At 47.9% G+C, this 14,698-nt stretch overlaps 1 long non-coding RNA gene across 1 annotated transcript in view; it reads left to right on the forward strand.

Moving 5' to 3' along the window:
- Positions 1–14,698, forward strand: part of LOC146871567 (uncharacterized) — a 68,536-nt gene that overhangs the window by 27,996 nt on the left and 25,842 nt on the right. The window contains exon 2 of the long non-coding RNA XR_014981021.1: positions 1,417–1,580. This is a non-coding gene — a long non-coding RNA (uncharacterized LOC146871567). The remainder of the gene's footprint in view (positions 1–1,416; positions 1,581–14,698) is intronic.

Here is a 14,698-nt window from a genome sequence, read left to right on the forward strand (position 1 = left end):
CATTAGGAATGATCGAGTTCACCTTGGTTTTAAATTTACTTGCACGATAAACACTCGTGTAGTGATCCACCTTCTTGCATTTAGAGCAAGTGCTTTTTAACGCTGGACACTTTTTGTCGTTGGCTAAATGACCTAAGTTTCCACACCGAAAACACTTAGGTAGAAAGGTATTACTCTGAGTTGACTTCCAACTGCCCCCCACAGAGTTATGCTTAATGTTTCTTTTTACTACACTCCCTTTGGAGCCCAACTTAACTTCATGAACCCCTTCAACACTTTTTCGTGTTTAGTAATGATCTCTACACATTTTTGTGAATGTTCTATCTGCTTTGCAATGGTGATTACTTCATCCAGCGAAGGCTCATCCTTCTGCCAAATGTCATCCCTAACCTTTTGTATGTTACACCCTAGCATGAATTGATCCCTTATTCTCTCCTCAATTAATGCACCAAACTTGCAGGAAGATCCTAACTTCCTCAACGCAGTAATGTAATCTTCTACCGTTTCGCCCTCATTTTGGATTCTCTTCCCAAAATGAAACCTCTCTAAGATAGTGCTCACTTTCGGCAAATAGTGTCTATCTAGTTTTGTTATGCAAATCTCATATTCATTTAAGGACATCATCAATCTCAGGAAGGTGATCGAACACTTCTTGACCTTCTGATCCTAGGCAATGTAATAGCAGTGCAGTTCTTCTTTCAGCACTGAGATTGGTACCACATACCTTCGCATACCTCTCAAACACCTTCTTCCATTTTTGCCACTTGATGGGTGAATCACCCGGAGATGACAAAAAGAAAGGAGGTGTTGTTACATTTTGCATTATGTGACACTATGTGAACTCAACAGAATATTTATGAAACGAAGAAAGGAATCAATACCCAACAGAAAAACAAATAGAGGTCATCTAATGAAAGTAACACTGTAAACGTCCTTTTCCAACTTCTACATACACGTGTGACAAGCAAACACTAAATTATGGCGCTTGGAATTGTACTAAACACATAAATCAAATTATCGCAGATGAACATATGAAACAACATTGAGTTATTTAAATGGTAATGAAATTGTAAGTGCCCTAGAACAACTTATTGTATCCTTATTGCCACTTTTTTTTTTTTACTGCAGAAAAGTTGCAAAGGTCATTAATAAACATTAGGCACAAAAGAAACACATCAATAAAATAAGATGAAAAGTCACTTGCACTGTAAGTTTGTTGTAATTGAAGCAAAACGCCAGTAAACCATGGGGAGGCGATGTGAGCAGTTGCAGCAGGAAACTATTGTTTCTTTACTCACTCTTCCCCTTTTATAAAAAATAATTTGTATACTGGAATGGAAAAAAAAAAAAACAAGATAAGAAAAGGATATTCACAAACAAAATATTTCCAAAAGTCCGATGTTTCTTCGTATCCAGGGTAACGGAGCACGCCGGAAACGCCGTAGCGTGATGACGCTTAATAACGTTGCACGTGACTTCAGATGGCTCGCAGAGAAGGAATGTAACGTGCAGAAGAACGTCGCTCAATGCAGGTGCAGATGGGATTCAAATGATGCAAGAAACAATGAAAATTCAGCAAGGTGAGCCACAACTTGCATGCGCAAAGAATTCTGCACGCTTTTCAAACCGGGCTAAGAGTGCGCGATAAGGTGTTGGGGTCGCGCGACATCAACATGGCATGGACCTTGTTCACAGTTCCCCAAAGTCTACATGCCTTCACAAAACGCTCAGTATGCGGGACGAAAAGCGGCTGAAGTCTCCGAACGTCAAAATGACACGAAGCCTGTTCACCGCTTCTCAGCAGAGACGCAATGACACGAACCCTGCTCACAGCTTCTGAGCAGATATGTTGAACGTTTTCGTTTAATTTTTCCCAAAACCAATTTCCAACACAAACAGTTTACTGGTATTTCACACGCTCTGGTATACTTCCAGTGCTGGTCCCTAAACACCACTTTAAAGTCTTCCACTAGTTCTGAGATGCCCCTATTGCTGGAGGTTTAACTCTTATTTTAAGACCAAGTTCTCAAACGATTCACAGCTCTTTCATCCACGCTGATATGTCTCTGATGCAGATCACCATTTTCACGTGAATCTTGACACGAGACTGACAATACCGCACGGAGAACAAAACAAACTCAGCAAATGTTAAAAAAAAATTCTTCTCATAGGCTGTATTTTACAGAGCCCACATCGAAGCCTCCCAACCCTTCATAAAAACACACAGTAGGCATGTGGCGAATGCTCACTTCTGAATATTTAAAAGAGAGAGGCACTCACAGGAGTTGTAGAAGTTTGTAGATTTGAAGCGTTGGTAAGCAAATGATGTTGGGACAGAATTTCTTTCTCTGGAAACGCAGAGTTAGTTCACCACGCTCGTCGCCAGTGTAAAATTAGATGAATGAATCCATGGAGAAAGTTCCAATGTAGAAAGTGATGCGTTTATTCCAGAGTACAAATTGTCCCATCCATCTCCAACAAGTGCCAGATGCAACTGGCTCTCTACAGAACAGTAACATTCTATCTCCATGGTGCTAATCAAAGGGAAACACATTGACACAGGAAGATACACATGGTGGATGCAGAATAAAATGTAAGCAATTACTAAGCACTATATTACACATAGTAAATTACGCAGCATATAACATGTACAAATATGACAAACAATTGATATAAAGGAAGCAGGCATTCCATTTGTGAATCAGTCAGAATGCCTGAGAATGCCAGATGCCGGTAGGAATAGCGGACCTCTATCCCTGCATTTAGCTTCTCAAAATAGTTTTTCTTTAATTGCAGCCACTGCCCATTAGACCCGGGCAGCATTAAAATCACCTTCCATGGTATGCGGGGCACATGGGGGAGTAGGTTGGCCTCCCCCATCAAACGCTTTCATAAGACGGAAGCGCATTCACTCACTACATATCCTCACCCTCAATCACACTCCGGTCCTGATGAAAACCCGGCAACCATGCCCCTCCAACTACAGAAACCACATCAAAGCCAGTCTATGGCACATTGTACACTCCACAAACATCAAAAAGCAATAACAGCGGTTCTTCCGTAATTGACGTATGTGGAAAATATTTGATCATTGAACATTCTTTGAACCAAATATTATTAAGCGTGGTGTGCAATAAAAGTGTACGGTCTGCTCTTAAATTTAGGAGACGTCTTATGCTTTCGGTACATGTGGGCAATGAGCATCATTTACACGCAGACTTAAAAATGGGGTTTACATCCTGAATGCATTTAAAGAGGAGCCAGGTTTGTTTAACTTCACAGCTCCCGAGTCAGTATGTATCATCTGTTTATCTCAGATGGACTCAGAAGAGCCCCAAATGGCTTAACAAGAACAAAGAATGTGAACAGCTGGGGCTGGGAAAGACGGGAGCAGTATCTAATGGGCCCATTGGCATCCATCTTGTGTTTACACTATGGGCCTCTGAAAGAACTGCTTTCCATTAAGCAGCAGACTAGCAAAACAGGTTACTATGGTACATTCGTTTTTTGTGATGTATGTTTCTCCCTGGAGATCAATTTAGGACTCGTAGGACCTTCAAAACAAAGCATGCACCGTGTTTCAGATGGCACTGAAATCTGAGTGCCCTCTTTAATAACTGCTGCTTTGGGCAGAACAGCTATGATGGAAACATCAACTTGTGTGACTAGTAAAATAATGTGTTTTCGTGAAAAACAAGGAATCATTTGTTCACTCTTTTGAAGTGTGTTTCAATGTTTACAGTGTTTGCTTCCTGCTGCAGACAAAACTCCTACCAAGTCCATCAATTATGGGTGTGCACAGACTAAGAGCAAAAACTCATTTTTTTAAATGCCTGATTGCTGCAACCTACATCTGAAAGGTGTCCAGGTGAAAGTGACAGTGACCGTGTTGCGGTCCATGGGCAGATATTTGACTACACTTTAATTGGCTTGAGCACGAAACTAAATGTTTTTTTTGTTGAGGTCTTTAATGTATCAGTTCTTACCTTTCACAGGTAAAAGTACTTTTTTTTCAGATTTGATGTATCGGCTAGTCTTTTTCTGTTTTCTTTTTGTAAAAATACCGTTTTGTGAACAAGTTTTATTTGCTGTATGCCGTTGATTTGTACGGTGCTCTTTCTGCCATTCTGGAAACATGTGCTTTTTATTAATTACCATAATGAAATAAAAACAGATTTTAATTACCTCGGTGGTCAGTGGGTTGGCTTTAGCCATGTGTGGATTGCATTTCAGGAGGTTGGCGTTAGAATTGGTTACCGCATAGACGTCGAAGAGATGGAGCTTAATTCACTGATTGTCTAAAACCGCAGCTGCTTATCGCTCCAAGATGGAGGTCTCCATAGCCTTTTTATTTTTCCAGCAAAAATGGCTATCACACTGATTGGGTGGGGCTTGGGAGAAAATTTATCACTTTCATGCTGGCTCTGCTGGAATTGTGAGACATGGTAATACAACCAGAGCCAGTGGAATTATGAAGTTTTGTGGCTGCATCATTTTCTGCTTAATTATTTGCCTCATTTGCCACATAATCGTTAATATTTTAATGAAAACAATTGTTTTTAGCTCAAACGGATCAAAAGTTACTGAACCACTGCAACACGTCTTGCTGCACAGTGGAAGGCCCTTCAAGAAGGTTGAATGGCCACCTTTTTGTTCCTTATTGCTGTATTTGAGTCACAAACTGGTGTTAATATTAGGAAACCTTGCCCAGTCAATGTTGATATGTAAAAATGACAAACTAAAGAGGTAATACTAACACAAAATGTGATGCATTATGCTGCATAATTGCCTTTTTTTGTCCCTTAATTTAGTTTGCTCCTCCCCTGCAATATAATTCCAGAGTCCCCGACAATAAAAAAAAAAAGTGTTTTAATGTGCCCTGCGTTTATTAATGTTTTTGACCCTGATTTCGAGTTCAGCGGATGAGTTAGTCGGTAACAAAGGTGACGGGTATCCCCTCTACCGCATAACAAGAGACATTGGATGTAATGCAGTTGTAATGCTGCGGACGGGATAGCCATCTTCTATGTGGCAGAGTAACCTGTCCGCTGAAATGTAAATCAGGCCCCCTGTCAGAAAAAATACCTTTTGCCTGGAAGATCTCTCTATGGCTCTCGCTACTTCTCGTAAATTCACACACACAGGCCAGGCCATTAGACAAGGCATTATTATCTCAAAGGCCACTGAGTGATGCTATCACAAGGTATCTTTGGCTAACACCCTAAATGATGACGTAACGCAGAGTCACGCTAAACAAAGACATCACACAACACCTACCTATGGCAAGGAGGCCTACACCGTGAGAGATGACATCACAAAGCACGCACCTATGCCTGGCTGAGGGCCTTTATTCTGAGTGATAGCCTTACAAGACACCTGTCAATGTACAACAGGCCGGAACACCATGTGAAGACGGGGGTTACATGCTGCAAGGACTTCACTAGACACCTGGCTGTGGCAAAGTGAGTGACCTGCAGATTGAGTGGTGCCCGCACAAAGCATTTCCACAAAAGTCCAGCTAAAAAAGCTGTTTGGGTAATGGGAATCGCCTGATGTGGGCGCGGTCTGTGTTTCGCACTCGGTTGCGGCTCGCGGGGGGGTGGGGGGGGGGGGGATGTTGCGCGGGGGGAATATCGTGCAGTGGTGGGGACCAGGGGGGAGTGTTAAAATACAATTTAAAAAATCCATATCCTACCTGAGGTCCTGAGCACGTCCGCGCCGCCTCGGGTCCGTACGTTGGCGCCTACAGCCCCTCTCAGCCTCTCAGCTAATCCTGGCGCTGCCAGCAGCGCCAGGATTGGCTTAGGGCACGGTTACTGCTCGCCCACCTGCCCATTAGGAGACCGAGGTTTGAGCCTTTGCTCAACCCTCGCTCTCCTAATGGGCATGCGCCAGCCAGAGCAGACACTTCGCTCATCTTCCCCAATCATCCGCACTTGTGCTGCTGCCTGTTGCCCCTGCCTGGCCCGTCTGACAATCATGTCAGTCAACATGACGCGGACCGCCCACCCCCTTCAGACTCTGAAGGGGGTGGGCGGTCCGACGACATGCTGACTGACATGATTGTCAGTTCTCCCTCGGCTTCTTTGAACTTAAGTAAACTGAATCAGTTTACTTAAGTTCAAAGACGCCAACGCTGTGGGCGACGCTGCGGGCGGGGGGGCTACGCCCCAATGGCCTAATGGACGCACCGCTACTGCTCAAGGGCACACACAGATCACATGTCAGATCTCATGCATTGGGCAAACAATTGACCCACCCATGAAACACACAACAGAGTCACGGGAACAGATGCCGTCCGGTAGCTGAAGCATAGCTGACTGCAGGGACACAGTGCCCTAGTGACACAAGCAACAGACTGTAGGGGCCACACCTGTGGAACAGATGAGTAGGGTGCATCACACAATTGAGGGACCTGAGTATTGGACTACAAGACCTATGTAATGTGGAAGTGTGACCAAGCCAAAAGACTGCAATTAGCATGTCAGACATAGTACACAGATTAGGCATGGACTTACCCCCTTTCCTGCTGCTGTCTGGCCTTCAGGTGCCTATCCAGGTCTGGGAAGACCACCACCAGTATCCGGAGCATGTGGGGGGTCAGGGCTCGGAGTCCGCCCCTCCTGCGTGGAGGTGACAGCTTCAGCTGGGCTCTAGTTATCCTCCGGGTCCAGCCCGAAGGTCCTGCCACCTCTTCTGGCAGTTGCGGATCCAGCGCTTGTAGACCCCCACCGAACCAACAGCCCGGGCGATGGCCAACCATTTCTCCTGCTTCTGGTGGGCATCAACCTGTGAGGATGATAAAGTTAAAAGAACATTAACACACATGCCCCAGATTTGTGCTGCACACATTTGGATATACATGTCATCATCACCAATGGAAATGAGTTACACAGGTAGTGCAACCATGGGGAAGGACAAATCACCTGCATGTCTGACATGTTAACAATGCCTGGATAGTTTAAGCTTGCACTAATGCACTTTAGCAGCAGGACACCTGTTCATTACATGTACCTACACACTTTGGGGGATGAAAGTACTCAGTGAGAATGCTTGCCACTGGTGTACACACTGCTAGTCAGACAACATGCATAATTAGGAAGGCAGTGGACTGCACACTCACCTGCTCCCCTGGTTTCCCATACAGCTTGCTGTACTGTAGAAGGAGCCCGTCCAGCAGGGCCTGGTTCTCCTCCTCAGTGAAGGCTGGGGGCCTCTCCAGAGTACGTGCCATAGCAGGAGCCAGAGGATGCAGAGTCAGCAGCAGTGGTAGCAGGGATGTGGTCCAGTAGCATGTAGTGCCGGTAAGTGAGCCCTGGGGGCCAGCCAGCCTTATATCTGTGCTGCAGAGGCAGAATCTGTGCCATGTGTCCAAAGTGATAGGTCCAACATGGTTGCATTATATGAATCTGGCCAATCCATTTAAATGTACGACTTGTACACGCCTTCCGCATCGTTCAAATCTTCTCCTTCATGAAACACTTGAAATTGCAACATTGTTGTAGGCATCCAACTGAATTTCAAGTGCACAACTCGTACAAGTTTTGAATCCGCATCCGTCTCCATGACAGTCCGGAGCCAATGGGTGCGCCCGGCTCGGTCAACTGAGTGTACAACGCGTATTTTGAAAATACACATGCACCCGTCTCAATACGATTCAATGACCAAGGCGTACGCCTGTCTCGGACCCTGCCTGCCCGATGCGTATGCATGATAGTCACCCGCGTCGGACCTCAGTGCATTCAATGCCAAGGCATACGCATGGCTCGGTCATGAACCGTGCAATGCGTACGCATTGTCACCCGCGTCGGACCTCATTGGTGTGACTATTCTCCGGATTCAACACACAATTACTAGCCAGGGACACCTGTGCACACCTAACACACTACAGCATTAGCCACACAGTGTCCCATGGCATGTAAGGCTGCATTCCCTGGGTGTTTGGGGGGGGCCACATCTGGTTTGTTGGGGGGCACTTTTGTGCAGCCACTCCCAGGCTATGCACGTGTACATGGGGGCAGAATCCTTTGTGTGTCGTGCACATTACCACTGTGATGTGCAATTGTACAGTAATGGGCATGAGTCACGGACACAGTTTCATGTTGGATATGTTTGGGGCATGTCACATACACCCTGAGTCCAGGGGGTGATGGCATGTACGTCACAGTGAGACCTGTAGCCATAATACTGATGTGCAACTACAGTCTGTATGCATGTTGTGTCTCATATGTGTCTGATCAAATGTGCCCAATGGGTGACAGTCTCCACATCCATGTGGTATATGCATCAACCTTGATGGTGTGTGTGTGTCTAAGAGACGTACATGTAGGGCCTGCAGGAACAACAGTGGCCACTACCTGTGGGACTTACGCTTGCCTTGTGGTGTGTACGTGATACGCTATGTCCATGCCAGTGTCGATGTGGCAATACAGGGACCCTGGGTTTCTGCATGGCAAAGATCTGATGCCTGGGAGACATCAGGCCTCACTTGTCACTGTGGTGTGTGTTTGGAACGTCGCAGCAGTACATAGGTTGGGTGACACAGCCAGATGATTGGCCATTGCACTACATGGGACTCATGTGGACATGTGGAATTGAGATGTGAGGTGATGGTCATGTAGGTGACATGTGTCCTTGCCCAACAGCATACACCTCAGTACATTGTGTAATGTCATGATGTATCATGTGATATTGAGCCTGGTCATGGCCACATGGGTGGATGAACTGACAATCTTCCTTTGTGCATCTCTGTACTGCAGGGCACCAGCAGTCCATAGACCATTCCCAGACCTTGCGACCATGCAGGAACGTGACTGCATCAGACGGTACCGCTTCACCAGGCCGCTGATTGAGGAGTTGGCGGAGCAGTTGGTGCCACATCTGCTACCTGGCCGGACATACCCCACAGCACTGACCCCAGAGGTGAAGGTGATGGCAGCCCTGCACTTCTTTGCTACTGGTACCTTCCAGTACACTGTGGCTACTGCTTCTGGTATGTCGCAAACGATGTTTAGTTGGGTGCTACGCGATGTCTTGGAGGGGATGTTGCATTTCCTAGACCTGTACATCAAGTTCCCTAGCCCAGCTGAACTCCTAGAAATAAAGGATGCCTTTTATACACTGGGGAGGATGCCGAACGTCATCGGATCTATTGATGGGACACATGTGGCCCTGATACCACCACAGGCACACGAGCAGGCATACCGGAACAGGAAGCACTACCACTCCTTCAATGCCCTGGTGGTATGTCTTGCTGACATATCTATCACACATGTGTGTGCACGGTTCCCTGGTTCGGCGCACGATGCCTACATAATGAGGAGTAGTCGCATTGCAACACTGATGTCACAGATGCCAGCTCAGCATGCATGGCTTGTCGGTGTGTATTGACTGTTTCTCAATGTGTGTGTTTGTCAATGTTGTATTCCGCACTCCTACAAAACTAAGCTACTTATTCATTTTTGTGTGTGTAGATGACTCCGGATACCCCAACATGCCGTGGTTGCTGACACCCCTCCGGAACCCTGTGACACCAGCCGAGATGCGCTACAATGAGGCACATGGTCGGAGCAGGAGGGTAATTGAGCGGACATTCGGCCTCCTGAAAAGCTGCTTTCGCTGCCTGGACAAGACCGGAGGGGCCCTCCCATATGAGCCTGCAAAGGTGTGCAAACTAATCCTTGTATGCTGCATACTGCACAACATGGCAGTGCGGAAGGAGGTGCCTCTCATCCAGGACGACGATGATGATGACCAACCTCCGGCACCTGTGGAGTATCCCGGCCTGGGCCAAGATGCCAGTGATGATGAGGATGAGGATGAGGGTGACGTCCGCTCCCAGCTCATCAACAACTTCTTCACCTGAATGTGAGTTTCCAGGGTTGTTATTTCAATGTATGGTGGTAGCCTGGAATGTGTTGTGGCTGCTCTGTTGCTGTCTGAGTGTGTCTGTGTGCCACTTGACTGGATGTGTGCAGTGATGTGTCCATTCAGGTGGTGTATCCTCCAAAATAGGGTAGTACTGCTAACTTGTTTTTGTGTAGGTGTCTTGCGACATGTTTTGTGCATGTGTATTGCATTTCTCTCCTGTTCTGCTGTCCTTCCCAGGGTACTTTGCCTGTTGTTTGGTCCAACACCAGTGTGGAAGTTGTCAGTTGTCAAAAGTTGTACCACACATCCCTGCACTTCAATTCTCCAACACTGTGAGCGTGTGTCCACTGTTACGTAGAATAACCTTGCAACTATTGTGAAATAAACATGTTGCTGATGTGTAATGAACCTGTGCTACGCTTTGTTATGTGCGTTGTCTGTCTTCCCACATATGACTGACATCTGCTTACTTCACCTGTGGACTTGTTACCATTGACTGGGGTTGGTATTGTGTCTGTGCATGCCAACGTGTTTCAGGTCAACATCATTGTGTGGGATGAGTTTCATGGCCATGGTCAAGTATGTGTTGTGGTGCCATAGTGGTGTGTCTCCCTCACATGTGTCACATCACCATGACTCACCTTACGTTGGTCACATTGTTGCAGTATTTGGCATGCACTGTGTTGTGCAGCAGATCGACATCTCCATGACACATGACAAGTTGGAATCACAACAGAGGCAAGTATGGTGTACTGGTGAGTTTATTTTCGAACATGTGTGAGGAAAGTGCACAGGATGGTGGGTGCTGTACATTGGTTTTTGAATCCAAAGTTCACAGTGGAGCTGGAAGTGTTGGTAGATGAAATGTCTAGAGTAAAGTCCACAGTCATCTGCTACATTGGCCCAACATGAACCCTCCATGTCATGTGGGCGAGTTGTGTGCAATTGGACAAGGTGAACGGGTTGCGCACAAAGAACATTAACCAGAACAGGTTTAGAGGCCCTGGGGGATGTGCTGGGACATCTGCCTCTCACATGTCCTTCTACGGACGACCCCTCTTCTTCCTGGGGGGGGAATCCTCAGGTGTAGGCTTCTGCGGTGCAGGGGACTCTCCGCCAGAGTCGTCCTCCCTCCCTGTGGCGCTGGCAGATGGTGTTGCAACAGATGTTGTGGCCACACAGGGAGGTGTGGACAGGTTTGTGTTGATCTGGTGGAGGCATTGGAGTATGTCCCGATGCACCGCAGTAAGGGTATCCCACTTGGCCTCCATGCGGGCATGGTGGGCAGCTTGCTCCTGTTGCATGTCCTTGAGGATCCCCACTACCTGGCCAGATCCTCCGGTGCTATCCTGGTACGCATCTATGATGCGTGCCAGGTGGGAGTCATCATGCAGTCCAGACCCCTCTGCAAGGTGCGCCCTCTGCCTCCCACCCCTCCCAGCACCCCTATCCACACGGGCAGGACCAGCGGCGGGACGCACAGGTGACACTGGGACCCCTTGGGTGGTGTTGCTGGTGGTGTTTGCTGTAACTTCCGTGGGGTCCTGTGTCCCTGTGCTCTGGGTGTTTAGTGGCCTTGGTCTGTACGTGTTGGCGGGGGTGCCCTGTCGGTTTCCGGATGCTGGAGGCGTGGATACAGGGGGTGCAGATGTTGATGCTGCTGCATGATGACTCACACCGGAGGGGCCAGGTTGGTCGTCGTCATCCGAAGAGGACAGAGACCGAGTCAAACCAGGGAGCTCAGTGTCCGCCAGAGTCGGGCCGGGGAAGCCTCTTCATTTGGTGCTGGGTGCCCAGCACCACCTGTGTTTGGAAGAGACACCCGATGTGAGTTATGTTTCTACATGCATCGATGGTTGACCAACATGACATTTTCTACTTTACTAACAGATGCCTGCCTGTACACTGCTTTTTCCCAGCTTGTCACGGACAGCGTTTGATATTGATGCTTGTTTCTGGTCCAGGGATGGCATGGCTTGGCAGTTCGGGCTGGACTGTTCCCATGAGGCACAGGGTCAGACTGATTTGCATATGGCCATGTCTGAACTGGGGTGGTGGAGTGAGCTAAAGAATGATGATGGATTAAACCCAGATCAGTTGACTGGGGGTGACTGTTTGATTTGCTCAAACACTCCGTCCATCATCCCCTTTGGTATCGCTTTGTTTGCCCTTAGTTGGCAGGGTATGCCCAGACGTGGGTCCCTTGCTCACCTTGCCACTGCATTCAAGATAGCCTGGCTGATGAGGGTTATGAACCCGAAACTGGTCCCAGGATGCTTGTTTCCGGTCCAGGAAAGGCATGGCTTGGCAGTTCGGGCTGGACTGTTCCCATGAGGCACAGGGTCAGACTGATTTGCATATGGCCATGTCTGAACTGGGGTGGTGGAGTGAGCTAAAGAATGATGATGGATTAAACCCAGATCAGTTGACCGGGGGTGACTGTTTGATTTGCTCAAGCGCTCCGTCCATCATCCCCTTTGGTATCGTGTTGCCCAGTTCCCAGCATGGCCTTGTGCTCCCCACAACAGAGCCCAGTGTCAGACATCTTGTCAGTCCCTTCCCCCTCCCTGTGAGGCGAGCATGGTTCAGTGTATGCTTGCTGGGCCATGTGGGTGGGTGTAGATTGTCTGTGACTGCGACTCCCATCATACTCTTGGCTACACCCCCCTTCACAGCATGCCCATACTTCCTTCCTCTTGACTCTGCTTCCCTGTGAGGGGGTGTGACAGCAATGGCAAGATGGCTGACTGTGAAATCCTGGTGTTTGTTTGGTTACAAGTCCAAAGAGAGCCCCTGTGCTTCACACAGCAGCACCCAGTATGGGGTATCTTTTGCTGATATTTCACTGAGGTGTGGGTCAATGCATCCTACCTGGTGAGTTGTGTGGAGTTTGTGTTGGGGGGGTGTCTCCACATGCTGGTAAGTATGGTCAGGGCTGTCAGTCCTCCTTCCCATCATGAAACGTGCTTCCATTGTAGGGTGTGCAAGTTGTCTTTCAGGATGTCAGTCAGTGGTGTCCTGCTTCTGATTTGCACACAACCCCTACCAGGCCCTTGTGCTCCCCACAGCAGGACCCAGTGTCAGCCATCTTGTCAGTCATTTTCCACTCCCTGTGATGTGGGCATGTCTCAGAGAGGGCTTGATGGGCCAATCAGGAGGGGGAGCATTATCTGTGACTACAGGCCCCATCATGCTTTTGGATACACTCACTGCACCTGCATCCCCACTATTCGTTCCTGTCAGTCAGCTGCACTGTGAGGTAGTGTGTTTGTGGTGGCAAACTGTCTGGCAGTGTATATTTAGCTTTGTGCCACTGGCTTGTTCTATTTGTTTGTAGGTTGGTGCATGTCATGACACAGTTCCAAGTCACTATGAGATGGCAGGTATTGTGTTTGTCTGATTGGCATACACATCTTGGAATGATTATCTATTGGTTACTGTAGCTTTGCTTGCGGTGCATGGTTTCCCTGTCCCCTTGCCACACAATCTTGGGTATTTTGTTTGTGTACTCACCAGGCTCTGGTATGTCTGTTAGCCCATGGATGCTCTCTGGTGGTAGGATGTCCCGCACCTTCTCCTCCCAGGTCCTTAAGTAGACTGGTTTGGCAGGAGGGCCACCGCCGGTGCACTGACTCAGGGCGTGATCTTTTTCGATGAGTTTCTTGACCCTCCTGCGCACGTCATACCACCTGTTCTGGATATCGTCCTTTGGGCGCCTTGCTGGTGCTTGAGCGTTCACCTTGTCCACAATCCTCACCCACATCTTTATTTTCTGTGACATGGGGGTCCTTTGGACCAATGTACCAAACAATTGTGGCTCTACTCTGATGATTTCGTCTTCCAGCACTTCTAACTTGCTATCTGTGAACTTTGAATTCTTCTTTGGGGGCATGGTGATGGGTAGTGGTGGTGAGGGATGTGTGTGTGTGTGAGGGTGCAAGTGAGGGTGGGTTGGTGTTGGTTTGGTGTTGTATGTGTGTGTGCTTTTGGATGAGGTGCAGATGGTGTGTGGGTTGTGTGATGGGTGAGTTGTGAGTGTGTCTGTGGTTGCTGTGTAATGGTGTTTGCTGCTGGCTGTGTCTCTTGTTTGCAAGGGATGATGGTAGTGATTGTAGTCCTTTATATATTTGGAGTTTTGGGTGTGTCTTTGTCCCATTTTTTTATTTTTAATATTTATTGGCTTTGTCATTTCTTGTTTGGTCCTTTTTTTGTCTTTTTTCCTTTGGGTTTTGTAGACATGAAGGAGACGTTCATGTGATAGAAACGGACGCTGCTATTGTCTCGTGCGGGTTTCTCCACCTCGTTGACGCTGCCTATCTTCTGTGTTTCATACGCGTCGGTCGCGAAGGTCTCTATTGCTTGTGGGCCCAGTTGTCTGTGCATGTCGGTCATGCAGCTTGGTCTCATTGCGAGTCGGTCTGGTTTTACACGCATTGCATCGTACTGCGTGGATCGGACATCGCGGGTACGGGTCGGTCGGGTTCATTCCGAGTTCGTGTCTGTCGGTGAAAATCGCGTCGGTTTTCAGGTCGGATCACTATTTTCCCTACGGCTCGGTCGTACGCTATGTATTCCGTACGTGTCGGTTGCATCGTACTGCACGGGTCGTTCGGTGCTGGTCCGTGTCGGTCGGGATCCGGTCCGGGTCCGTGTCGTTCAGTTCGTTTTGCGGCCGAAATCAGAATTGGCCCCTTAGTGATATATTTTACAGATAAATGTTTTCCTGCTTTGTATATGTTTCAAATGAGGGGTGTATAGGTGTATCTGTAAGTGCACTGCACGCTGAGGGGTAACTCACAGGGTTTTTGCCATGGAAAGTTGGTTAGGG

This window comes from Triturus cristatus, chromosome 1_1 (genome assembly GCF_964204655.1).
Source record: "Triturus cristatus chromosome 1_1, aTriCri1.1, whole genome shotgun sequence".
NCBI lineage: Eukaryota > Metazoa > Chordata > Amphibia > Caudata > Salamandridae > Triturus > Triturus cristatus.